Source organism: Scyliorhinus torazame, chromosome 15 (genome assembly GCF_047496885.1).
Source record: "Scyliorhinus torazame isolate Kashiwa2021f chromosome 15, sScyTor2.1, whole genome shotgun sequence".
Taxonomy (NCBI): Eukaryota; Metazoa; Chordata; class Chondrichthyes; order Carcharhiniformes; family Scyliorhinidae; genus Scyliorhinus; species Scyliorhinus torazame.
In genome coordinates this window covers 140623292-140649532 of record NC_092721.1, presented here as the reverse complement: position 1 = coordinate 140649532, position 26241 = coordinate 140623292, and the positions used below count along the sequence as shown (strand labels likewise).

The 26241-nt window shown below is 50.3% G+C and overlaps 1 protein-coding gene across 4 annotated transcripts in view; it reads left to right on the top strand.

The window, feature by feature from the left end:
* lats2 (large tumor suppressor kinase 2) overlaps positions 1 to 26241 on the top strand; it is a 191339-nt gene that overhangs the window by 20040 nt on the left and 145058 nt on the right. The window lies entirely within an intron of this gene.

The following is a 26241-nucleotide window of genomic DNA, read 5'->3' as shown; positions in this document are numbered from 1 at the left end:
CCATAACCAGTGGCCTCCCGTTATTCAGTGGCCTCCCCAACAAGTGGTCACACTGGCGCCGATTAGCAATCCTTTTGAAAAATGGGAAACCGGCGAATGGACTGCTGCGGGGAGCTGAGGAGGTGAGCAGGCAATGAGGCTGGGGGCACTGGGCAAGCTGCCCCTGTGTTCGGTTGGGGGGGGGGGGGGTGCAGTGGTACTGTCACTGGACTAGTAATCCAGAGTCTCAGGATAATGATCTGGGGATCCTGATTCGAATCCCACCACGGCAGGTGATGGAATTTAAACTCAATAAAAAATCTGGAATTAAAAGTAATGATAACCATGGGCGTCATTCTCCGACCCCCCGCCAGGTTGGAGAATGGCCGTAGGCCGCCGTGAATCCCGCCCCCGCCCCCGCCGAAGTCTCCGGTACCGGAGATTGGGCGGGGACGGGAATCGGGCCGCGCCGGTTGGCGGGACCCCCCGCTGGATTCTCCGGCCCGGATGGGCCGAAGTTCCGCCCAGAAATTGCCTGTCCCGCCGGCGTAAACCAAACCTGGTATTTACCGGCGGGACCAGACGGCGTGGGCGGGCTCCGGGGTCCTGGGGGGGGGGGGGGGGGGGGCGCGGGGCGATCTGACCCCGGGTTGTGCCCCCACAGTGGCCTGGCCCGCGATCGGGGCCCACCGATCCGCGGGCGGGCCTGTGCCGTGGGGGCACTCTTTCCCTTCCGCCTCCGCTACGGCCTCCACCATGGCGGAGGCGGAAGAGACTCTCCCCACTGCGCATGCGCGGGAAACTGACAGCGGCCGCTGACGCTCCCGCGCATGCGCCGGGAAACGGTCAGCGGCCGCTGATGCTACCGCGCATGCGCCGCATTTCCGCGCCAGCTGGCGGGGCAACAAACGCCATTTCCGCCAGCTGGCGGGGCGGAAATCCCTCCGGCATCGGCCTAGCCCCTCAATGTTGGGGCTAGGCCGCCAAAGATGCGGAGCATTCCGTACCTTTGGGCCGGCGCGATGCCCGTCTGATTGGCGCCGTGTTTGGCGCCAGTCGACGGTCATCGCGCCGTTGGGGGAGAATTTCGCCCCATGAAACCATTGTCGATTGTTGTAAAAACCCATCTGGTTCACTAATGTCCTTTTAGGGAAGGAAATCTGCCATCCTTACCTGCTCTGGCCTACGTGTGACTCCAGAATGTGGTTGACTCTTAAATGCCCTCTGAAATGGCCTAGCAGCCATTCAGTTGTACTCAACCGCGACGAAACCCCAAAATGGATTGAAACCGGATGGACTACCTGGCATCGAACTGAGCATTGGAAACGGCAACGGCAAATCCAGCCCTGCCAACCCTGAAAAGTCCTCCTTACTAACATCGGGGACTTGTGCCAAAGTTGGGAGAGCTGTTTCACAGACTAATTAAGCAACAGCCTGACACAGTCATACTCATAGAATCTACCTTACAGACAATGTCCCAAACACCACTGTCACCATTCCTGGTATTTCTTGTCTCATGGGCAGGACAGACCCAGCAGAGGTGAGGTGGCACAGTGGTGTACAGTTGGGAAGGAGTTGCCCTGGGAGCTCTCAACAACTCTGGACCCCATGAAGTCTTATGGCTTCAGGTCAGACATGGGCAAGGAAAGCTCCTGCTGATTACCACGTACTGGCCACCATCAGCTGATGAATCAATACTCCTCCATGTTGAACACCATTTGGAGGAAGCACTAAGGGTGGCAAGGGCACAGAATATGCTCTGGGGGGCAGCTCCAACAACACTCAAGAAGCTCGACACCTACCAGGCCTGCTTGATTGCTACCCCTTCCCAAACATTCAATCTCTCCATTACCGGCGAACAGTGGCAGCCGATTGTACCATCTACAAGCTGTACTGCAGTAACTCACCAAGGTTCCTCAGACAACACCTTCCAAATCCAGGACCACTACCATCTAGAAGGACAAAAGCAGCAGATACCTGGGAACCCCACCACCTGGAGGTTCATCTCCAAGTCATTCACCACCCTGACCAGGGAATATATTGCTGCTCCTTCACTGTCGCTGGGGCAACATCCTGGACTTCCTCCCTAACAGCACAGTGGATGTACCTACACCTCAAGGACTGCAGCGGTTAAAGAAGGCAACTCGCACCACCCTCTGCATGGCAACTAGAAATGGGCAATAGATGGTGGCCTAACCAGCGACGCCCATATCCCGTAAATGGGGAAAAAAAACGGGGGTTCAGCCTCGGTTGGGGGTGGATGTGTGAAGGTTCACCATACCAATCCCTGACCGTATGTTTCTGTACTGAGGATACCCAGCCTCTGCCCCACCGACCACCCACAACTCCCACTGACTGTGGAGGTCTCTGGCTGTGCAGCTGAAAGCTATTGTTAATAGAGAATTGGCAATCATAGATAAGTGAGCACTTCATACACCTCAAGTGGATCCCCGTAGGTGGGCGGGCCATGTAGCATGTGGGACTCATTGCCTAGCATCCCAATCGCACATTGATGCATGGACACTGTGCTTGAACACTGCGGGAGGCAGCACCACAGATTCAGTGGTCAACCTTCGATCACCAAGGGATGGGCCCCTGCCCTGCGCACATGTGTGTGGACAGGGCATGTCGGGTAGGGGGGACATGGGATTGGTTGTGGGGCCGCATCGCGGAACAAAGAGCCAGAGGCTAGTTGTGTTGAGGGTATATTAATGTTCCTCGTCCAAGAGTACACCAGTGCACCACTATCCCAATGATGTTGCACCACTATCCCCCCCAACCCCCCACAATGCCCACTCGCCCTCCCCTAACGCACACTCCACCCCCTCCCCCCTCCGTGCCCTCAGTGATCCTCAATGTGCTTTGTGTTCCTTGCTCTGCCGCTACGTCTAGGTCTGACCCTAGGATGCACATCAGAGATGGAGGCAGCTAGTTGCTTACCTCATCCCATGGCCTTCAATGCATCTGACGGGCGTCCCCTGGGGGCTCTGAGGCCGGAGGGCCCTGGCGCACTTGTTGGTGGCACATTCACAACCATGCGGCCTAGTTCCAGGTGCTGGCTGCGTGATGCAATCTCATCAGAGGGATGGAACTTGGGGGAGCGGTGGCCACCATCGCCAGTCCACAGGATGGGCCTGGGTTGCCATCCAGCACCCCCTCTTGATCGGTGCCCATAGGGCCCTGGGGTTCACCTTGCGACGGAGGGATGGCTGGTTTGAGCCCCAGTTGCCCCTGCATTATCTGGCTCTGCCAGCATGGGCGGCTCCCCATTGACTGCACCAATGCCCTCGATGATACTGCTTAGTGCTTGGGCCATGCTCTGCAGTGACACTGCAATGATAACCTACGACTGGGACAACTCTGCAGTGTCTCGGCCATTCCCATCTGAGAGCGGGACATGTCCCGCAACACCTCATCAAGGTCAGCCTGGTACTGGGTCACGTCCCCCATCAAATTGGACAATCATCCAAGACCCTCAGCCATGGACATCACTGACTGTGCCATGCCTTGAACACCTCCATTAATGCTGCTGACATTGCGCACCAGGCTCTCCACTGTGGTTGCTTTCCTAGTAGTGTTGGTTTCGGTGCCATCCATTGCCAGCGCCATCTCCTGGGACTCCTCCAATTGGCTATGACCTGCTGGATTGTCGCTGCCATCTCCCTCGAATGACCCGGCCGCTCCCTAACGTCTCTATCAGCTTCGGGTAAACCTGTTCCAGAGGCTCGCATTTGACTGGGACCCAACTGGGTCCTAGGATTCAGCAGTCCTGCAACTTCCGTCTCGCCTGGGCATTACCGCCTCCTACTTTTCAGTATCTGTGCTGGTGGAGGATGGGGATAACAGCTGTGATGCATCAAGTGGCATCCTCCTCCGAGGTGGTCCCCTGGGAGGCACGGGAGGGGGCCACCCCGGATGAGCTGGCGCGTCAGCTGCAGGACCTGCGGCAGAATGAACACGTGGTCAGTTGGAGAGATGGGTCAGTTTACATGGCAAGAACAGCTCATGTGTGACTGTTCATCTGGGTCGGCCCGGTGGATTCACATCTCTGCGGTATGCGACGACGACCTCGTTGGTGACTGCTCTGTCCTTGGCCCCCCCCTGTCACCATGGTTCATTCCTCGATTGTCATGAGGATTCTTATGTTGGGCACCCATTTGCTTGTCTGGAGCCTGTCCCGGCGATTGTTGCAGAGCTTCTCCCGCATCATTAAGAGAAAGGGCATCATTAGCCACACACTTGATGGGAGGGTTGGGGTGAGGGGTGGGTTGGGGGGGGGGGAGATGGAGGGTTGGGGGTGTGCCTGGTCACGTTGCGGGGGTGGGAAGATTTCTAGGGAGGGGTCAACTCGCCCCTGATGCCCGGTGTAGATCGTTGACCTTGTGGCACTGGAGGTCAGTCCTCCTGGTCATGCTGTACGAGCTTACAGCCGCTGCCACTTCGTCCCAGGCAACACTGGCTTCCATGTGGCTCACCCTCCTGGACTCTTGGGGGAACAGGACATATCTCCTGGCCTCGACTGCATCTAGGAGTCTCCACTGGTCTGTGTCTCAACCTTGGGGCCGGTGTCTCGGCGCCATGGCTGCAAGCTTATTGGGGTTGGTTGTGCAAGTGCTGCATAACTGCCTTAACTGCTGCTCGACCTTGTTAGCGGGAAGGGTGGGGGTTGGCGAGCATGGTCCCTGAGAATCAGCTGCCGAGTCTTATTTGAAGTGAGAAGCCTGTGGGTGACCTGGCCCCACACCCATCCATCACCTTGAATATCATGGCATCTGCCCCTTCCACACCAGAATCTCCTTCAACCCCGCCCCACCCCACCCTTCATACCTATTTTCATGGGCATGGCCCCCTCATGACCTGCCCCTTGGCAGTGCCAATGTGACACCCTTGCAGTGCCAACCTGGCACCCTATTCAGTGCCTGGGTTCCAGGGGCATTACCCTGCCATGTCCCTGAACACCCAGGGGCTCCAATGGCTGCTGAGCCCCTTGGCTTGACCATTACACCTGGTCTCTGTTCCTGGAGACCAGTGCTAATTTACACCAGCGTGAGGCCTGGCCAGTGCAGCCGCTAACTAACGGGAGCAGATATTTCAATGAGCTTAATGGCTCATTTAAATATGCGCTGAGTATGATCCAGCTCACACTGGTCGTAGCAGGTCGGGTGTATCGTGCCTGGCCCTGCGTGAAAGCCGTTTTGGGCTCTCCCGCTCTGAGCCTGGCATAACGGTAGCATTGTGGATAGCACAATTGCTTCACAGCTCCAGGGTCCCAGGTTCGATTCCCGGCTTGGGTCACTGTCTGTGCGGAGTCCGCACATTCTCCCCGTGTGCGCGTGGATTTCCTCCGGGTGCTCCGGTTTCCTCCCACAGTCCAAAGATGTGCGGGTTAGGTGGATTGGCCATACTAAATTACCCATAGTGTCCAAAATTGCCCTTAGTGTTGGGTGGGGTTTCTGGGTTATGGGGATTAGGTGGGGTTACTGGGTTATGGAAATAGGGTGGAGGTGTGGACCTTGGGTAGGGTGCTCTTTCCAAGAGCCGGTGCAGACTCGATGGGCCGAATGGCTTCCTTCTGCACTGTAAATTCTATATAATGGGATTGGCACTGGGCGCAACGTGGTGGGAAAATCGCAGCCTTCATCTTTGTTCATCGGAAGTTATGAGGCCAGACAGAAAGTGATGATCGAACATGTCATTGAACTGAACAGGAAAGATCTACTGGTGTAAACTTCAGAGGATACATTTTCCTTTTCAGTGGCTAAATTTCAGAGATGTATAGCTTGCCTCTTTCAACAATTCCTTCAAATCATGTAAAATACTTCATAATTGCGAGCAAAAGGATAAACACTACCTGAATTAATTAGCAATTTACAGAGAGAATGGATGATTCTTTAACAGGAAAGTTATTGTTTAGTACTAGGCTGTTAATTGGATCTTGGAATTTAGTAACTCAGTTAGCAGGCTGGTTGTATTTCTGTAAGTATTGCATTGGAACTGTTTGCTAGAATTGGTAATAGCTTTTTATTGCAGCATGTTTTTCATTTCATTTGGCATCCACTTGTTTTCAGCAAGGCATAAGTGTTATTTTCAGCATGATATTTTGTCCAATATCAGTATACTCACATACCTGTTGAGAATCTGTTTCTCACATGTACATCATGGGGTGGATTTTCTGCCCCCATTTTTGATGTGTGGGAAAGCCTGAGGGGGCGGCGAATCCAACGGTACCAAAATGGCATTTATGTCATTATGTTATGGGCAGCACGGTAGCACACGTGGCCAGCACTGTGGCTTCACAGCGCCAGGGTCCCAGGTTCGATTCCATGCTGGGTCACTGTCTGTGCGGAGTCTGCACGTTCTCCCCGTGTCTGTGTGGGTTTCCTCCAGGTGCTCCAGTTTCCTCCCACAGTCCAAAGACGTGCAGGTTAGGTGGATTGACCATGCTAAATTGCCCTTACTGTCCAAAAAGGTTAGGAGGGGTTATTGGATTACGGGGATAGGGTGGAAGTGAGGGCTTAAATGGGCCGGTGCAGACTCGATGGGGCGAATGACCTCCTTCTGCACTGTGTGTTCTATGTTCTATGTTAACGGGATTTCCGGTTGAGATAGCCCCTGCATGCCCCATCCCCCATACTCCCCCGCCAATGATGTAATGGAGTTCCTGCCATGAAAGGTTGGGTACACCATTACAATACATTTGAATGTCATAAGTGGGTTTCCCCACTGTGTTATCAAATCCTGACAAACGGGGTCCTGGCAAAAGGTCCATGCGGGGGGTGGACACGTAAGTGTCCTCATTCAAAGCCCGCCCCACCAGCATGATATCGTGAGACCTGCCCCGTAACTTTTTTCCCCTAAAAGTGTTGGAAAATAAACTCGACAAGGCAGCTGGTGGGCTGCCCTCCACTTTTCCCGCTGAAGACAACAATTCGAAAAAAGAAATCAAAAAATTCCACCCTATGTCTTTTCACCCTAGTCAATTTTCTGTCATGTTTCTCTTCTATTCCTGAAGTGTTTGTATTACAATGGAATTTGGTTCATATACCAATATCCGAGCACCAAGGGCAGCACGGTAGCACAGTGGTTAGCACTTGCTTCACAGCGTCAGGATACAAGGTTCGATTCCCGGCTTGGGTCACTGTCTGTGCAGAGTCTACACGTTCTTCCAGTGTCTGCGTGGATTTCCTCCGGGTACTCCGGTTTCCTCCCACAAGTCCCGAAAGACGTGCTTGTTAGATGAATTGGACATTCTGAATTCTCCATCCGTGTACACGAGCATGCGGCGGAGTGTGGCGACTAGGAGATTTTCACAGTAACTTCATTGCAGTTTTAATGTAAGCCTACTTGTGACAATAATAAAGATTATTATTGACCCAAATGACCATTTTTTGTTTCACAGTGTAAGCAGTGAATATTGCCAGACTGTTTAATTTGGAGTACGGGAGCTGGGAGTGAGAAGAATGCCACAATCTAGCTTAATCCCTTCCGCATTTGAAGTCCATGTTTTTTGCCAAAGATTCCTCAACAGTGCTCCATATGAAAACAGGCAATGCGGTAAACATGCCCACACAGATTAAAATAATGAAGTTATTTTCATAATTAAATTGACAACGTATGTAGTTGATGCATAGTCCAAGATGATCAAATAACAATTTTTTGTGCAGGTGGAGAGGCTCTCCAGCTTTGTGAAAGTGGCAGTGGTGGCCTGGATCCTGAAGTCCTGGCCTGGATCCCAGCCCCACCAATTTTGTAAATGGTGAATGTGGGTGGTTCTAATTTACAGATCCGTGGTTCACTGAGTGTGACATGAAAAATGGTAATTTGGTTGACAAAAGCTGGTAATGTGCCCTTTGGAATTGGTAAGGTGCTCTTTGAGAGAGATAAGTTGTTTTTGGGGAGCATGGGTTGGGTTGGCACTTAGGATTATTAAAGGCGACACGAATGTGTGCAAGATGTCCATAAATGCATTGGAACTGTTAAGAGAACTGTCAAGGGATTTAAATCTGTTAATTTTTTAAATAAGTAATTTGCAATGTTAAAAAATTAAAATTAGTGCTTGCTATCTCACTCTGTCAGCTGACATACTATCATTACATGTATTAGTGTTGCATGACTGATTTGACAACCTTTCATTATCGAAGTGGGATACCTTCAGTTAGAGTTGGATCAACAGCTCCAAGTGGTTATAAACTCTTTGAAGTGGGACTATGAAGTCAAATCGTTATTTTCATAAAAGATGAAAGGAATTTAAATGAAAATCAATGAGAATTTTTAAATAGTGAATTTGCCAAAAGGCACTTCAGAACTTCAGTTGATCTCAGCATGGGTACTGAGGTTGGCCAATGGTGAATACTGGGTGAGTTGCCATGCTAGGTGTAAGATGTTGGCAGTTAAGTTGACATAGGGGCTATAAAGAGTCATGGGGGTGGGTGACGGCATAGGTTGGCTAGAGGTACCATGCATATAAGCATACATAGAAAATATAAGCAGGAGGATTCCATTCGGCCCATCGAGCCTGCTCTGCCATTCATTATGATGATGACTGATCATCAAATTCAATACCCTGATCCCGCCTTCCCCCCCATATCCCTTGATCCCTTTAGCTCCAAGAGCTACATCTAATTCATTCTTGAAATTACACAACATTTTGGCCTCAACTACTTTTTGAGAATTCCAGATTCACCACTCTTTGGGTCAAGAAATTTTTCCTCACCTCAGGCTTACCCCTTTTTCTAAAACTATGACCTCTAGTTCTGGACTGCCCCACCATCTTTCTAAATCTGTCTAATCCTGTAATAGGGGGTGGGTGAAGGGGTATATGCTGGAATGGAGGGTGATGGGGAGCATGGGGTATGAGGTAGCATGGGTTGACATGGATGGGGAGTGTTTCGGGGTGTAAGGGGTGTGGGCTGGAAGGCTGTTTTTTGTTTAATTGTTTATTACTTCAACCAAGTTCCAGTGCACCAAGGTTGGCCTTTCACCTAGCCTGTCTCTTACCTGGCAGCCCGCTGACTTATTTTCCGGATAACCCGATCAAAAATCTGCTGACCTTCCGGTTTTCCCCATATCGGGCTTGCAGAGCCAAGAGCAAAAATTCAGCCATGGTCCATGTTTTTTTAGAGACTGGTGTAGTGCCTGCCACAAGCCAAACCAATTGCAAACAACATTTCTGTGAGGATTCTGATTAATGAATTAACATATAAAACATTTCCCCCTTCAAAATTGTCTTCTCATTTGATGCAAGTTTTTTGAACTTGTATACATTTTCTTTGCGCGCCTCTTGCAGTTTTCAGCAATGACCGAAAATTATTTTAGTATTGGGTTCTCACCAGTTTTTAAACATGCCCAGCAGGATGAAATTCCTATTTCTGTCACAGTAGCAGCTGGCCAAATTAAATGTGTTTCCTAAAGATGAAGGGGTGGGACTTCTGGGAGCAACATGGGGGGTGTAACTACGCTAGTGGGGGATCGAGCGGGGGGGGGGGGGGGGGGGGGGGGGTTGGGAGGGCGGAGTTACTGGGTTGCTGCTGCTGGGGAGAGGGGGGAGCCGGAATGGGGTGGGGTGGGCGGGGGGGCGCCGCCTGGGGGGGGGGGACACAGATGCATGGGAACCGGGTGAGGAGCTGGAAAAAGGGGATGGCTAATCGACAAGGGGGGGGGGGGTAAAAAGCCCCCCAATCCGGTTGATCACGTGGAATGTGAGAGGGCTGAACGGGCCGATAAAGAGGGCACGAGTACTCGCGCACCTTAAGAAACTTAAGGCAGACGTGGTTATGTTACAAGAGACGCACTTGAAACTTATAGACCAGGTTAGACTACGCAAAGGATGGGTGGGGCAGGTGTTTCATTCGGGGCTAGATGCGAAAAACGGGGGTGGCAATACTAGTGGGGAAGCGGGTTATGTTTGAGGCAAAGAACATAGTGGCGGATAGCGGGGGCAGATACGTGATGGTGAGTGGCAAATTACAGGGGGAGGCGGTGGTCTTGGTAAACGTATATGCCCCGAACTGGGATGATGCCAATTTTATGAGGCGCATGCTAGGACGCATCCCGGACCTAGAGGTGGGAAAGTTGGTAATGGGGGGAGATTTTAATACGGTGCTGGAGCCAGGGCTGGACAGGTCGAGATCCAGGACCGGAAGGAGGCCGGCTGTAGCCAAGGTGCTTAAAGATTTTGTGGAGCAGATGGGAGGAGTAGACCCGTGGAGATTTAGCAGACCTAGGAGTAAGGAGTTTTCGTTTTTCTCCCATGTCCACAAAGTTTATTCGCGAATAGACTTTTTTGTCTTGGGAAGGGCGTTGATCCCGAAGGTGAGGGGGACGGAATATACGGCTATAGCCATTTCGGATCACGCTCCACATTGGGTAGACTTGGAGATAGGGGAGGAAACAGAAGGGCGTCCACCCTGGAGAATGGACATGGGACTAATGGCAGATGAAGGGGTGTGTCTAAGGGTGAGGGGGTGCATTGAAAAATACTTGGTACTCAATGATAACGGGGAGGTCCAGGTGGGAGTGGTCTGGGAGGCGCTGAAGGCAGTGGTTAGAGGGGAGCTGATATCAATAAGGGCACATAAAGGAAAGCAGGAGAGTAGGGAACGGGAGCGGTGGCTGCAAGAACTTCTGAGGGTGGACAGGCAATATGCGGAGGCACCGGAGGAGGGACTGTACAGGGAAAGGCAAAGGTTACACGTAGAATTTGACTTGCTGACAACGGGTACTGCAGAAGCACAGTGGAGGAAGGCACAGGGTGTACAGTATGAGTATGCGGAGAAGGCGAGCAGGTTGCTGGCCCATCAATTGAGGAAAAGGGGAGCAGCGAGGGAAATAGGGGGAGTGAGGGATGAGGAAGGAGAGATAGAGCGGGGAGCGGAGAGAGTGAATGGAGTGTTCAAGGCATTCTATAAAAGATTATACGAAGCTCGGCCCCCGGATGGGAAGGAGAGAATGATGTGCTTCCTGGACCGGCTGGAATTTCCTAAGGTGGAGGAGCAGGAGAGGGTGGGACTGGGAGCACAGATCGAGATAGAGGAAGTAGTGAAAGGAATTAGGAGTATGCAGGCGGGGAAGGCTCCGGGACCGGATGGATTTCCAGTCGAATTTTATAGGAAATATGTGGACTTGCTTGCCCCGATACTGATGAGAACCTTTAATGAGGCGAAGGAAAGGGGACAGCTGCCCCCGACTATGTCGGAGGCAATGATATCGCTTCTCCTAAAGAAGGAAAAAGACTCGCTGCCATGCGGGTCTTATAGACCTATTTCCCTCCTAAATATAGACGCCAAGATTCTGGCCAAGGTAATGGCAATGAGGATAGAGGATTGTGTCCCGGGGGTAGTCCATGAGGACCAAACTGGGTTTGTGAAGGGGAGACAGCTGAATACTAATATACGGAGGCTGCTAGGGGTAATGATGATGCCCCCACCAGAGGGGGAAGCGGAGATAGTGGTGGCGATGGATGCCGAGAAAGCATTTGATAGAGTGGAGTGGGATTATTTGTGGGAGGTGTTGAGGAGATTTGGCTTTGGAGATGAGTATATTAGATGGGTACAGCTGCTGTATAGGGCCCCGATGGCGAGCGTGGTCACGAATGGACGGGGGTCTGCGTATTTTCGGCTCCATAGAGGGACCAGGCAGGGATGTCCTCTGTCCCCATTATTGTTTGCACTGGCGATTGAGCCCCTGGCAATAGCATTGAGGGGTTCCAGGAAGTGGAGGGGAGTACTCAGGGGAGGAGAGGAACACCGGGTATCTCTTTACGCGGACGATTTATTGGTGTATGTGGCGGACCCGGCGGAGGGGATGCCAGAGATAATGCAGTACTTGGGGAGTTTGGAGAACTTTCAGGATTTAAGCTGATCATGGGGAAAAGTGAGCTGTTTGTGGTGCATCCAGGGGAGCAGAGCAGAGAAATAGAGGACTTACCGCTGAGGAAGGTAACAAGGGACTTTCGCTACTTGGGGATCCAGATAGCCAAGAATTGGGGTATTTGCATTGGTTAAACTTAACGCGGTTGGTGGAACAGATGGAGGAGGACTTCAAGAGATGGGACATGGTATCCCTGTCACTGGCAGGCAGGGTACAAGCGGTTAAAATGGTGGTCCTCCCGAGATTCCTCTTTGTGTTTCAGTGCCTCCCGGTGGTGATCACGAAGGCTTTTTTCAAAAGGATTGAGAAGAGTATCATGAGTTTTGTGTGGGCTGGGAAGACCCCGAGAGTGAGGAAGGGATTTTTGCAGCGTAGTAGGGATAGGGGGGGGGCTGGCGCTACCGAGCCTGAGTGAGTACTACTGGGCCGCCAACATCTCAATGGTATGTAAGTGGATGGGAGAAGAGGAGGGAGCGGCGTGGAAGAGATTGGAGAAGGCGTCCTGTAGGGGGACTTGCCTACAAGCCATGGTGACGGCGCCGTTGCCGTTCTCACCGAAGAAATACACCACAAGCCCGGTGGTGGTGAATACTCTGAAAATTTGGGGGCAATGGAGACGGCATAGGGGAAAGACGGGAGCCTCGGTGTGGTCCCCGATAAGAAATAATCATAGGTTTGCTCCGGGGAGAATGGATGGGGGATTTGGAACATGGCAAAGAGCAGGAGTAACACAATTGAGAGATCTGTTTGTAGATGGGACGTTTGCAAGTCTGGGAGCGCTGGCCGAAAAATATGGGTTGCCCCAAGGGAATGCATTCCGGTATATGCAACTGAGGGCTTTTGCGAGACAACAGGTGAGGGAATTCCCGCAGCTCCCGACGCAGGAGGTGCAGGACAGAGTGATCTCAAAGACATGGGTGGGGGACGGTAAGGTATCAGACATATATAGGGAAATGAGGGACGAGGGGGAGATTATGGTAGATGAGCTGAAAGGGAAATGGGAAGAAGAGCTGGGGGAGGCGATTGAAGAGGGGCTGTGGGCTGATGCCCTAAGTAGGGTAAACTCATCGTCCTCGTGTGCCAGGCTAAGCCTGATACAATTTAAGGTGTTACACAGGGCGCATATGACTGGAGCAAACTCAGTAAATTTTTTGGAGTAGAGGATAGGTGTGCGAGATGCTCGAGAAGCCCAGCGAATCACACCCACATGTTCTGGTCATGTCCGGCACTACAGGGGTTTTGGGTGGGGGTGACAAAGGTGCTTTCGAAGGTGGTGGGGGTCCAGGTCGAACCAAGCTGGGGGTTGGCTATATTCGGGGTTGCAGAAGAGCCGGGAGTGCAGGAGGCGAAAGGGGCTGATGTTTTGGCCTTTGCGTCCCTAGTATCCCGGCGCAGGATACTGTTGATGTGGAAGGAAGCCAAGCCCCCGGGTGTGGAGACCTGGATAAGTGACATGGCAGGGTTTATAAAGCTGGAACGGATTAAGTTCGTCCTAAGGGGATCGGCTCAAGGGTTCACCAGGCGGTGGCAACCATTCGTCGAATACCTCACAGAAAGATAGAGGGAATGGAAAAGAAGAAGACAGCAGCGGCAACCCAGAGGGTGGGGAGGGGTGTGGGGGAGGAACCAGAGGGATTCTCAGGGATGTTAATATATAAGTATATAAGTATAATATGTATAGGTTGTTGTTCTAGATAATTGTATATTGGACGGTTAAAACATATTTTTGGAGAATATTTATCTGGGACAAGGCAGTTGCCATTTAGTTTTGTTTTTGTTTATATATTATTTATTTCTTGTTTATAAAACTGGCCATTGTTATTTATATTGTGATATTACTGTGTAAAGGATACACAATGTACAGTGATGGTTGGCCAAAAATTTTCAATAAAATATTTTAAAAAAAAAAAAGATGAAGGGGTGGATTCTCCGGTTTTATGGGCCAGTATTTAGAGAACCCCAAAGTGTATCATGGAGTTCACCTGACCCACAACGTTTAATAGATTATGGTATGGGGAGCACACGGCCCACTCTACAGGTGTGGTAGAGCAGAAATGGAAAAGTATTTTTTAAAGCAAAACAATTTTATTCTATGAACTCAAGTTAACCTTTTTAAAACATACAGTGAACATCTTAGCAACCATCATTCAAATACAACCCCCAAAGAATACAACACTAAGTAATCCTTAATAACTTCCCAAACAACATCCAGAAGACAACAGAAACACCTTTTAACAGAAGCACATTAGGTTTACATTCACTATTGAGAACATTTATAATTCTGAATTCACCAAATGATCAAGAGATAGTCTTTTCATGGCAGAGAGATCAACATTACACCTGCTCTGTCTGGCTTCAGCTCCAACACTGAAAACAAAACTAAAACACACCCTGCAGCAAACAGTGTAATACGAAAGTAAAAAGCTGACAGACAGCCCAGCTCTACCCACTCTCTGACATCACTGCAGTAGTAAACACCCATTTCTTAAAGGTATTCTCACTACAGATATTTATATACACACCCATTTATAAACACGTATTTCTTAAAGGTACTCTCACATGACACCGGTCACCAACGGCAAAATCGCGTTCAGTGTCGGGCTGGAAAATCCAAATTCTCGACAGAATCGGGGGCGGTGGCGCTTTTGCGATGCTCTGCCCCCTCCAAAGCGGCGTATTCTTTGAAGTATCCACGGCCTCAGGCTATTGCCTGAGGCCCACCCCCCCCCCCAATGCTCCGGCCCCTACCGGCCGAGTTCCTGATGCCGTGTTGTTGCATGTGGTCTCACCGTCAGGAACTCAGCGTGGCGGCTGCAGACTCAGTCCAGCGGCACCACAGTCGGGGGGAGAGCCGATCCGCAGGTAGGGGGGACATTATTCGGAGTGGGGGGTACTGTGGTGGGGTGGTCCAGGGCGCGCCAGCCGTCCGAAGCGGGGGGGGGGGGAGCTATTTCGCGGGCTGGGTCCGCGAGCGGCATCTACCATGAAGCACGGCCAGGCTGCCGCCGTGCACAATTCTCCAGGCCGCATCGGCAGCTAGAGCTGGATGCTCTATGCTGCCTTCCTGCTAGCCCCTAGCAAAACAGGGAATCGGTGGCCGTTTTGCGCCAGTTCTCCTGGCGTAAAACACCACTGTTCCCACAACGGCGTGGGGACATAGGCCAGGATTCTGCAATACAGCGGCTAAGTGTTGACGCCGGCGTAAACACCGGAGTGCTTCATGCCAGCATCAACGGGCCTCCTGGCCCAGTGATTCCGTGGCCCACAGGGGGCCAGCACAACGCTGGCATGCTCCACGCAGCGCCGGCGCCGATACACGGCCCTGCACTGCCGGCTGTGGGTCCGCGCATACGCAGAGCGGCTGCTTCCTTGCCGGGCCTGCACAACCTGGCGGAGCCACACAGCAGGCGGGCGCGGAAGAAGGTCGGCCCCCCCCAGTCGCACGCGCCCGCCGACCGGTGGCCCCCGATCGTGGGCCTTGCCGTCGTGGAGGCCTGCCTGGAGTCTGATACCCCCCCCCCCCCCCACCCCACCAGGATGTCCACCGCGGACGCGGGTCCGAGCTCCCGCTGGGTGGAACCATGTTAGAACCACGCCGGCAGGAACTCGCCGGTCAACCACGGAGAATCGCCGCGGGGGCCACTTTCAACGGCCCCCGACCGGCGGCGCATTGACCATGCTCGCACGCGGCTGGCGGCGATTCTCTGGTCGCCGGAGAATCACGTCCCGCCATCGGACCGGCGTCGCGGGATGTCTCGGCATCAACTCTGATTCAAATTCGGGACAATCCAGCCCGAAATGTGTGATACTTTGTCAGAAATTTCCTCCGAGATTCTCCCATTTCAGCATTAGTAGAATTTCTGTGTGTAAATGTGCTTCACCAAACTTCATGTGGAAGGTGTTGCATCTGGACGGGAGTACCTCCTAGGCAGCTTATAAAATCAAAATATGTTTTTGAAAAAAAGGTGTGTACAAATGTGTAATCAGTAGTCTGTGAATGCGATCCTATCAGAACTGTAAACAAATATTGGACATAGCATTTGGTTAGATATGTATAACGCAGTATAAAGAAATGCATTCAGCTTGATGCTAACCCCTGTTAACTTGCTTTGTAGCAGTATCCAAACTGTAGAGAAAGGTTTGTGTATTTTCTCAGCCTGTGTTGAATCCCAAATTTCTTTATCCGTCAGTCTGGCCTCAATAAAAGTCGAGATGGATTTGCAGGTATAACATTAGTTATTTTATTCAGCTTTCAAGCTTGATTCATTTCACAGAAACATAAGAGACATCCAGTCTCCTACATCCCAGAAAGCGAATGAACAAAGAGACAAAGGGATCTCTGCAAATCAATTCAAATGGTATCAAGTTTCACATACTCGACGCCCATAGGTCAGCCTATATCCCTCCTGACCTGTTTGATCTATTCTGATTGGCTCACTTCCAATCCCTTCCTCTGGCCCCTATCAATCCAGCATCACTCTCGTAGACACACCTCTTCCTGCTTTCCCCATGCGGTCTAACATCCTTTTGTCTCTGAACTAACCAGAATCAAAGTGGCTTATTTCTACATTACATTAACTAATATCTCTAAAGTAACTATTTTATCTCACATTCGTCACCTGTAGATTAGTTCATATGATATTATTACAAATTACCAACAGAAATTTCGCGTGTTTGTTATGATCTCAAACTAACTGCCTGTTAGGGTGCTGGAAGCAGATTCAATGATAACTTTCAAAAGGAATTTGAATAGTTACTTTTATTTTCATTTATTCGTTCATTCAAGGGATTTGGGCATTACTGGCAAGGTCAATATTTATTGCCCATCCCTGTTGGCCTGGGGAAGGTGATGGTGAGCTGCCTTAGTGGCTTCCCAGGCCACTTTACACGGAAGTTAATTATCAATCACATTTGTTGTGAGAATCACATATAGGCTGAACCAGGTAGGTTTCCTTTCCGAAAGGAATCCGTTGGTTTTTTGCAACAATCTGATAGTTGCATGATCAATATTACTGTGGCTAGCACTGTGGCTTCACAGTGCCAGAGTCCCAGGCTCGACTCCCCACTGGGTCACTGTGCGGAGTCTGCACGCTCTCCACTGCGTGGGTTTCCTCCGGGTGCTTCGGTTTTCTCCCACAGTCCAAAGACGTGCAGGTTAGGTGGATTGGCAATGGTAAATTGCCCTTAGTGGCCAAAAAGATTAGGAGGGGTTACTGGGTTACGGGGCTTGGGTGGAAGTGAGGGTTTAAGTGGGTCGATGCAGACTCGATGGGCCGAATGGCCTCCTTCTGCACTGTATGTTCTATGTTAACTATGTACCTTTTTATTCCAGATTTATGTATTTAACTCAATTCAGTTCACAAGTTGCTATGTTAGATTGGAACTCATCTCCAGATTGGTAGTCCAGGTTCTGTATTGCGAGCTGAGTAAAATAACTACTGTGTCCTTGGAAAAAACTGCAGGGCTGTGTGGAAGAGCAGAGAAGTGAGATTAATTTGGTAGCACTTTCAAAGAGCTGGCACAGGATTGATGTCCTGGGGGCAGCACTGTGGCACAGTGGGTAGCACTGCTGCCTCACGGCTCCGATGTCCCAGGTTCGATCCGGCCCTGGGTCACTGTCCGTGTGGAGTTTGCACATTCTTCCCGTGTTTGCGTGGGTTTCACCCCCACAAGCCAAAGATGTGCAGGTTAGGTGGCTTGGCCACGCTAAATTGCCCCTTAATTGGAAAAAAATTAATTGAGTACTCTAAATTTATTTTTTAAAAAAGGATTGATGTCCTATTTCTGTGTTGCATTATTCTGTGATTCCATGATATCGAGGTAGATTTTCATCTTCACTGCATATGTGGTAATCTGCTTCGGTGGGGTAGTGTGGGGGAGGTAGGGTGAAGTTATTGCCAGCTTTTGAAAGAGCTCACTATAATGGGTGGATGAGTCTGCTCTGGCAGCGAAGATAAAAATATATCCCATCATGTCTTCTAAACCTATCATTTACTTCTACAACTTCCTTTTACTAGTAGCATTTCAATCTTGGAAGACTTATGCACTTATCTTCAGTTCCCAGTCCTATATGATAAATAATATTTGTGCAAACTAATATTGAATTGTCTTGAATATTATTTTTTGTGAAGCGATCAAGCAGAAAGTTATCCTGGTTGCAACATGTATCTGTGAACTCCATAACTGCAATTCACTTGGAATACGTGCAGGAATTACAGAACAGGAAAATAAGTAAATTCAAGGCTAGAATGTAAGTACGACAGCTTGAATTCTCAGATCCTTTGAGGCTGCCAAGAGCATTTAAAACTCTTGCTCAGGTGTGATGTACATCTGAGTTTAGATAGTCCCTTTGAAAATTCTAGTAAAGTGTGATTTCACTTTATTTTTTTCTAAATATGTACTGTATGTACAAATTGAAGAACACCATTTATTGCTATTGTATTAAAAATTACATTCTAATGTTACCCTTCATCTTATGAGTGCAATATGTTATAATATCAAATCTTGAATAGCCTGTCTTGTGTCAACCATTAAGCTTAACTTTGAAGTTGTTTAGTTATACTGTAAATGTACTGAAAGGTAAACAAATGTCAAACTCTTTAGGGATTTAATATATTTAACATATGCCCGAGAAATGATATATATATATTTTAAAAACTGTCATAAACACAGAGCCCAGATGAGGTGCACTCTTCAGGTCTAATGGGAATAGAGGGATAATTAGACTCGGGCTGAAGATAGGGGGCTGGATTCTGCGCCCCGCCGCACCACATTTCTGCCCCAACCCGCCGGCGGGATTCTCCGTTACATTGGCCAGTCAATGGGGTTTCCCATTGTGGGGCAGCCCCACGCCGTCGGCAAATCCCAGGGCGCCGGCAGAACAGAGAATCACGCCAGCAGAGAATCCCGCCCAGGATTGCATAACCGGAGGCCAGAAGGAGGATGTAGAATGTAGTGTGGTGAATGGAAAGATAGAGCAGGGTTCGATTCTAGAGAGGAGGAAAGTGGAAACACGTAGTTTAGTATGAAACCAAAGACGAATAGAGGCCCAATGGGGTGGAGGGAGAGAATCAAAGGACTGCTAACAAATGCTACAGTAATGCTGAGGTCCGAGGAAGGGGTTACATTCCTGCAACTAGTGAGAGAGGACAGTAAGTCCAGCTAGAGTGGAATTTGGGGAGGAAAGGCAGTTGGGAGAAAGGCAGAGTGGGACAAAAAAGGAAGGGAGAAAGTGGAGGGGGAAGGAGAGGGGGGGGATACTATTCAATTTTCAGAATTTAATTTTAAATATGCATCTATCTCAAAGCTTTGAATATGTTCTGATGGAGTGGAAGCAGAGAAGCAATCGTTGATGGTGTTCTGTGATAGTGTCTGACACAGAGCTGTTTATGCATGTGCCCAAGCTGGCAAAATATTCACAAAGATTAATGTTCCAGGGTGGCAAGCACTACCTGGGCTGGCATGTTAGCACAGTGGTTAGCACTGTTGCTTCACAGCGCCAGGGTCCCAGGTTCGATTCCCGGCTTGGGTCACTGTCTGTGCGGAGTCTGCACGTTCTCCCCGTGGCTGCGTGGGTTTCCTCTGGGTGCTCCGGTTTCCTACCACAATCCAAAGATGCGCAGGTTAGGAGGATTAGCCATGCTAAATTGCCCTTAAAATCCAAAATGGTTAGGTAGGGTTACTGACATGATTTAATTTATTGTCACATGTACCGAAGTACAGTGAAAAGTATTTTTCTGCGGCCGAGGGAATGTACACCGTACGTACATAGTAGACAAAGAGAATAATCAACAGAGAACATTGACAAATGGTACATCGACAAACAGTGATTGGTTACAGTGTGGAACAAGGAGCCAAATAAAGCGAATACATGAGCAAGAGCAGCATAGGGCATCGTGAATAGTGTTCTTACAGGGAACAGATCAGTCCGAGGGGGAGTAGTTGAGGAGTCTTGTAGCTGTGGGGAAGAAGCTGTTCCTATGTCAGGATGTGCGGGTCTTCAGACCTGATGGAAGGGTCTGGAAGAAGGCAATGCCTGGGTGGGAGAGGTCTCTGATAATGCCGTCTCCCTTTCTGAGGCAGCGGGAGGTGTATACAGAATCAATGTGGGGATCGCAAGCTTTTATGATGCGCTGGGCTGAGTTCACCACACTCTGCAGTTTCTTGCGATCTTGGACCGAGCAGTTGCCATACGAGGCTGTGATGCAGCCGGATAGGATGCTCTCTGTCGTACATCTGGAGATGTTTGTGAGAGTCGATGCAGACATGCCAAATTTCTTTAGCTTCTGTAGGAAGTAGAGACGTTGTTGGGCTTTCTTGACTGTTGCATCAACGTGAGTGGACCAGGACAGACTGTTAGTGATGGTGACCCCCAGGAACTTAAAGTTAACGACCATCTCCACTTTGGAGTCATTGATGCAGACGGGAGAGTGTGTCATGCTGCGCTTCCTTTTTTTTTTAAAAGAATATTTTATTGAAAAATTTTGGTCAACCATCACAGTACATTGTGTATCCTTTACACAATAATATAACAGTATAAATAACAATGACCTGTTTTATAAACAAAGAATAAATAATATATAACAAAAACGAAAACTAAAACTAAATGGCAACTGCCTTGTCTCAGATAAACACTCTCCAAAAATATGGTTTAACAATCCAATATACAATTATTTATAGCAACGACCTATACATATTATACATATATATTAATAACCCTGAGACTCCTTCTGGTTCCTCCCCCCCCCCCTCCCCCCGGGCTGCTGCTGCTGCCTTCTTCTTTTCCATTCCCTCTATCTTTCTGTGAGGTATTCGACGAACGGTTGCCACCGCCTGGTGAACCCTTGAGCCGATCCCCTTAGGACGAACTTAATCCGTTCCAGCTTTAGAAACCCTGCCATGTCATTTATCCAGGTCTCCACCCCCGGGGGCTTGGCTTCCTTCCACATCCACAGTATCCTGCGCCGGGCTACTAGGGACGCAAAGGCCAAAACATCGGCCTCTCTCGCCTCCTGCACTCCCGGCTCTTGTGCAACCCCCAAAATTTTTTTTTTTTAAATAATATTTTATTGAAAATTTTTGGTTAACCAACACAGTACATTGTGCATCCTTTACACAACATTATAACAATACAGATAATAATGACCGTTTTTATTTAAACAAGAACAAAAGAAAACAACAACAAATAAATAAATATTAAATAACAAAAAAAAATAAATAAATAAAATAAAAACTAGCCCTAATTGGCAACTGCCTTGTCTCAGGCCACACCCCCCCCCCCCCCCACCTCCCACCCCCCAAGTCCTGGGCTGCTGCTGCTGCCTTCTTTGTTCTCCCCTATCTATCTTTCCGCAAGATATTCGACGAACGGTTGCCACCGCCTAGTAAACCCTTGAGCCGACCCCCTTAGGACGAACTTAATCCGCTCTAACTTTATGAACCCCGCCATATCATTTATCCAGGTCTCCACCCCCGGGGGCTTGGCTTCTTTCCACATTAGCAATATTCTGCGCCGGGCTACTAGGGACGCAAAGGCCAAAACATCGGCCTCTTTCGCCTCCTGCACTCCCGGCTCTTGTGCAACCCCAAATATAGCCAACCCCCAGCTTGGTTCGACCCGGACTCCTACTACTTTCGAAAGCACCTTTGTCACCCCCATCCAAAACCCCTGTAGTGCCGGGCATGACCAAAACATATGGGTATGATTCGCTGGGCTTCTCGAGCACCTCGCACACCTATCCTCCACCCCAAAAAATTACTGAGCCGTGTTCCAGTCATATGTGCCCTGTGTAATACCTTAAACTGAATCAGGCTTAGCCTGGCGCACGAGGACGACGAGTTTACCCTGTTTAGGGCATCTGCCCACATCCCCTCCTCAATCTCCTCCCCTAGCTCTTCTTCCCATTTCCCTTTTAGTTCGTCCATCATAGTCTCCCCTTCGTCTCTCATTTCCCTATATATATCCGACACCTTACCGTCCCCCACCCATTTCTTTGAGATGACTCTGTCCTGCACCTCTTGTGTCGGGAGCTGCGGGAATTCCCTCACCTGCTGCCTCGCAAAAGCCCTCAATTGCATGTACCTGAATGCATTCCCTTGGGGCAACCCATATTTCTCGGTCAGCGCTCCCAGACTCGCAAACTTCCCATCCACAAATAGATCTTTCAATTGCGTTATACCTGCTCTTTGCCACATTCCATATCCCCCATCCATTCCCCCCGGGGCAAACCTATGGTTGTTTCTTATCGGGGACCCCCCCAGTGCTCCGGTCTTTCCCCTATGTCGTCTCCACTGTCCCCAAATCTTCAGTGTAGCTCCCACCACCGGACTCGTGGTATAGTTCCTTGGTGAGAACGGCAATGGGGCTGTCACCATAGCCTGCAGGCTGGTCCCCCTACAGGACGCCCTCTCTAATCTCTTCCACGCCGCTCCTTCCTCCTCTCCCATCCACTTACTCACCATTGAAATATTAGCGGCCCAATAATACTCACTTAGGCTCGGTAGTGCCAGCCCCCCCCTATCCCTACTACGCTGTAAGAATCCCTTCCTCACTCTCGGAGTCTTCCCGGCCCAAACAAAACCCATAATACTCTTTTCTATCCTTTTGAAAAAAGCCTTCGTGATCACCACCGGGAGACACTGAAACACAAAAAGGAATCTCGGGAGGACCACCATCTTAACTGCCTGCACCCTCCCTGCCATTGACAATGCTACCATGTCCCATCTCTTGAAATCTTCCTCCATCTGTTCCACCAACCGCGTCAAATTTAGCCTGTGCAATGTGCCCCAATTCTTAGCTATCTGGATCCCCAGGTAACGAAAGTCTCTTGTTACCTTCCTCAACGGTAGGTCTTCTATTTCTCTACTCTGCTCCCCTGGATGCACCACAAACAGCTCACTCTTTCCCATGTTCAATTTATACCCTGAAAAATCCCCAAACTCCCCAAGTATCCGCATTATTTCTGGCATCCCCTCCGCTGGATCCGCCACATATAGTAGCAGATCATCCGCATATAAAGATACCCGGTGTTCTTCTCCTCCCCTAAGTATTCCCCTCCATCCCTTGGAACCTCTCAGCGCTATCGCCAGGGGCTCAATCGCCAGTGCAAACAGTAATGGGGACAGAGGACATCCCTGCCTTGTCCCTCTATGGAGCCGAAAATATGCCGATCCCCGTCCATTCGTGACCACACTCGCCACTGGGGCCCTATACAACAGCTGCACCCATCTAACATACCCCTCTCCGAACCCAAATCTCCTCAACACCTCCCACAGATAATCCCACTCCACTCTATCAAATGCTTTCTCGGCATCCATCGCCACTACTATCTCCGTTTCACCCTCTGGTGGGGCCATCATCATTACCCCTAACAACCTCCGTATGTTCGTGTTCAGCTGTCTCCCCTTCACAAACCCAGTTTGGTCCTCATGAACCACCCCCGGGACACATTCCTCTATTCTCATTGCCATTACCTTGGCCAAGACCTTGGCATCTACATTGAGGAGGGAGATTGGTCTGTAGGACCCGCATTGTAGCGGATCCTTTTCCTTCTTTAAAAGAAGCGATATCGTTGCTTCTGACATAGTCGGGGGCAGTTGTCCCCTTTCCTTTGCCTCGTTGAAGGTCCTCGTCAGTAGCGGGGCGAGCAAGTCCAAATATTTTCTGTAAAATTCAACTGGGAATCCGTCCGGTCCCGGGGCCTTTCCCGTCTGCATGTTCCTAATTCCTTTCACCACTTCTTCTACCGTGATCTGTGCTCCCAATCCCATCCTTTCCTGCTCTTCCACCTTGGGAATTTCCAGCCGATCCAAAAACTCCATCATTCTCTCCCTCCCATCCGGGGGTTGAGCTTCATACAATTTTTTATAAAATGTCTTAAACACTTCATTCACTCTCTCCGCTCCCCGCTCCGTCTCTCCACCTTCGTCTCTCACCCCCCCTATTTCCCTCGCTGCTCCCCTTTTCCTCAATTGGTGTGCCAGCAATCTGCTCGCCTTCTCTCCATATTCATACTGTACACCCTGCGCCTTCCTCCATTGTGCCTCTGCAGTGCCTGTGGTCAGCAAGTCAAATTCCACATGCAGCCTTTGCCTTTCCCTATACAGTCCCTCCTCCGGTGCTTCCGCATACTGTCTGTCCACCCTCAAAAGTTCTTGCAACAACCGCTCCCGTTCCTTACTCTCCTGCTTCCCTTTATGTGTCCTTATTGATATCAGCTCCCCCCTAACCACCGCCTTCAACGCCTCCCAGACCACTCCCACCTGAACCTCCCCATTGTCATTGAGTTCCAAGTACTTTTCAATGCATCCCCTCACCCTTAAGCACACCCCCTCATCCGCCATTAGTCCCATATCCATTCTCCAGGGTGGACGCCCTCTTGTTTCCTCCCCTATCTCCAAGTCCACCCAGTGTGGGGCATGATCCGAAATGGCTATAGCCGTATATTCCGTTCCCCTCACCCTCGGGATCAATGCCCTACCCAACACAAAAAAGTCTATGCGTGAATAGACTTTATGGACATAGGAGAAAAACGAGAACTCCTTACTCCTAGGTCTACTGAATCTCCACGGGTCCACCCCTCCCATCTGCTCCATAAAATCCTTAAGCACCTTGGCTGCTGCCGGCCTCCTACCAGTCCTGGACTTCGACCTATCCAGCCTTGGTTCCAACACCGTGTTAAAGTCTCCCCCCATTATCAGCTTTCCGGTCTCTAGGTCTGGGATGCGTCCTAGCATTCGCCTCATAAAATTGGCATCGTCCCAATTCGGGGCATACACGTTTACCAACACCACCATCTCTCCCTGTAATTTGCCACTCACCATCACGTATCTGCCCCCGTTATCCGCCACTATAGTCTTTGCCTCGAACATTACCCGCTTCCCCACTAATATAGCCACCCCCCTGTTTTTCGCATCCAGCCCCGAATGGAACACCTGCCCTACCCATCCTTTGCGCAACCTAACCTGATCTATCAGTTTCAGGTGCGTTTCCTGTAACATGACCACATCTGCTTTAAGTTTCTTAAGGTGTGCGAGTACTCGTGCCCTCTTTATCGGCCCGTTAAGCCCCCTCACGTTCCACGTGATCAGCCGAGTTGGGGGGCTTCCCACCCCCCCCCCCTTGCCGGTTAGCCATCATCTTTTTCCAGCTTCTCGCCCAGTTCCCACACGGCTGTATTTCTCCCAGACGGTGCCCCCCCGCCCATCCTTTCCCGCACCCACTCCCCCCTTTCCCCAGCAGCAGCAACCCAGTAATTCCCCCCTCCCCCCGCTAGACCCCCCGCTAGCGTAATTACTCCCCCCATGTTGCTCCCAGAAGTCAGCAAACTCTGGCTGACCTCGGCTTCCCCCCGTGATCACGGCTCGCCCCGTGCGGCGCCCCCTCCTTCCTGCTTCTCTATTCCCGCCATAATTATCATAGCGCGGGAACCAAGCCCGCGCCTCTCCCTCGGCCCCGCCTCCCATGGCCAACGCCCCATCTCCTCTCCCTCCCCACCTCCCCCCATCACCACCTGTGGGAGAAAGAAAAGTTACCATACCGCAGGATTAATCATACAATCCCTCTTCGCCCCCCCCCCCACTCGTCCCACCACTTTGTCCAAACGTTCATTTTCGTAGTCCAATCATTCCAATTTTTCTTCTACAATGAAAGTCCACGCTTCATCCGCCGTCTCAAAGTAGTGGTGCCTCCCTTGATATGTGACCCACAGTCTTGCCGGTTGCAGCATTCCAAACTTTATCTTTTTTTTGTGAAGTACCGCTTTGGCCCGATTAAAGCTCGCCCTCCTTCTCGCCACCTCCGCACTCCAATCTTGATAGACGCGGATCACCGCGTTCTCCCATTTACTACACCGAGTTTTCTTCGCCCATCTAAGGACCATTTCTCTATCCTTAAAACGGAGAAATCTCACCACTATGGCTCTGGGAGCTTCTCCTGCTCTCGGTCCTCGCACCATAACTCGGTATGCTCCCTCCACCTCCAACGGACCCGTCGGGGCCTCCACTCCCATTAACGAGTGCAGCATCGTGCTCACATATGCCCCGACGTCCGCCCCCTCCACACCTTCAGGAAGGCCAAGAATCCTCAAGTTGTTCCTCCTTGCGTTATTTTCCAGTGCCTCCAACCTCTCCACAGATCGTTTCTGGTGTGCCTCCTGTATCTCCGACTTCACCACCAGGCCCTGTATGTCGTTTTCATTCTCTGCTGCTTTCGCCTTCACGACCCGAAGCTCCTGCTCCTGGGTCTTTTGTTCCTCTTTCAGCCCTTCAATCGCCTGTAATATCGGGGCCAACAACTCTTTCTTCATTTCCTTTTTTATCTCCTCCACGCAGCGTTTCAAAAACTCTTGTTGTTCAGGGCCCCATATGAAACTGCCACCTTCCGACGCCATCTTG